The sequence below is a fragment of the Chenopodium album genome, chromosome 6 (assembly GCF_948465745.1).
Source record: "Chenopodium album chromosome 6, dcCheAlbu1.1, whole genome shotgun sequence".
Classification (NCBI taxonomy): domain Eukaryota; kingdom Viridiplantae; phylum Streptophyta; class Magnoliopsida; order Caryophyllales; family Amaranthaceae; genus Chenopodium; species Chenopodium album.
Window position 1 is genome coordinate 36,345,210 of NC_137839.1, and position 1,766 is coordinate 36,346,975.

The window sequence follows — 1,766 nt, forward strand, 5'->3', positions numbered from 1 at the left end:
GCAAATAGAGGTCAGTTGAGCTTGCAAAAATGATACAGAGTCGACACTATGTTTCCCCTTGTTAGCAAATCCTCTGGATTCCCATATTGGGAATTGTGTATCGCCATGTCTTCAATAACCTGACCTGCATCATCAACATTAAGATTCATAAATCTCCCACTAGCTGTAGAGTCTAAAATTATTCTAGAAGAATTTCCATTGCGTTAAATTATGGTGAGGGCATTCTCTTTGTAGGTCCTTGAACCTCTCCCAAGCCTCATATAAAGACTCATCGGCTTCTTGGGCAAAGTTCTGAATCGCACTCCGTAGTACTGCTGTTCTCTCTGCAGGATAATACTTGTTATAGAAATTCAAAACAAGAGTTTCCCAATCAGTTATACCAAGTGTAGTTCTATTTAAGCCATTAAACCACAATTTAGCTTTTCCAGTTAAAGAGAAAGGAAAGAGAATCTCCCTGATTTGGTCTTGAGTGACCCCGGCTTGTCTGATGGTGTTGCAATATTGACAATAGTCGGCAATGTGAAGGTTCGGGTCTTCACCCTTTGCTCCACTGAATTGCTTCCTCTCTATCATCGTTATAAATTGAGGTTTAATTTCAAATTGAACCCCATCAAGAGCCGGAGTAGGGGTGAGATGCGGAAAATCCGTAAGCTTTGGTTGTGAATAATCACTAAGCTTCTTTGGAGCCTCCATCTCTGATTCTATGTCTGATAATGTCTCTGAATTGCTAGAATCAGTTGGAGGATCGCGGTGATTATTGTTAGTATCACCAGAATCCGCCAGGATTTGCTTGTAGAAGTTTTTCTGTCTATGGAAGGAACGTTCGATCTCAGGATCGAAAGGGATGTAACCTGATCTGGAACACCTGGGCATAAACAAAACTTAGAAGCAAATATGAGATTTTGTCTCAGAGAACTAACGCTCTCTGAGACAAAAGAGAAATAATCTAGACTACAAAAATAATCAGAAATAAAAATAAAACCGTTTCCCCGGCAACGGCGCCAAATTTTGACAAGGTAAAGTCGTATCCCCTAATAAAAAATAATTACCTAAATCACTAACTAAGGTAGATCGGGAAGTAGGGTCGATCTCCACAGGGAAACAAGTCTTTTTACTCCTAATTAATTATTATAATCTAAATTATTTAAGTAACCAATATTTATAGTTGAATAAGAAACTAAACTACAAAGAGTAGGAATAGGGAGAAAATAATATATAAAAGGATCTAGGGCATAGGTTCACCAATAAATAATACTCCAGGGTAAAACAGGATAATCAATCATTGATATTGCATAAATAACATGATTAACAGGCTCTCGCAATTTACTAACCAACATAGATCTAACAGGCTCTCGCAATTTACTAGATCCAAGTTCTTATTGAAAATATCCTTTAATATCAAATTAACATCTGCTCGATTCATCAATTTAATATTGCTATACTTTTACAAGCAACAATTGTAAAACATTAAAACAATCCAATAAGAAATCATCATGCAATACCAATAATCAATAATAGTCAATCATCAATGCATCAATTAACCAGATTGTAAAGGGCTCTCGCTACGTATTACAATCACACGATTAATTTATCGGTATTAAATCTCATCTCTCGAATCTTGACTTAACCATTTATAAATTAACTTGCCTATTGAAACTAGACCTAAACATTAATTCTCATCTCTCGATTCTTGAATCAATATTGTCAAACTCATGCATAAAAGATAGGTCTAATCTAGTCACAGAGCATTAAATCAATCAATAGGA

At 35.9% G+C, this 1,766-nt stretch overlaps 1 non-coding gene across 1 annotated transcript; it reads left to right on the forward strand.

Annotated features, from left to right (window-relative positions):
• The first annotated feature begins 205 nt into the window (after positions 1-205).
• Positions 206-312, forward strand: LOC145637535 (small nucleolar RNA R71). Its single transcript, XR_014114308.1, has one exon. It is a non-coding gene; the product is annotated as a small nucleolar RNA R71 (small nucleolar RNA).
• Positions 313-1,766: the final 1,454 nt, after the last annotated feature.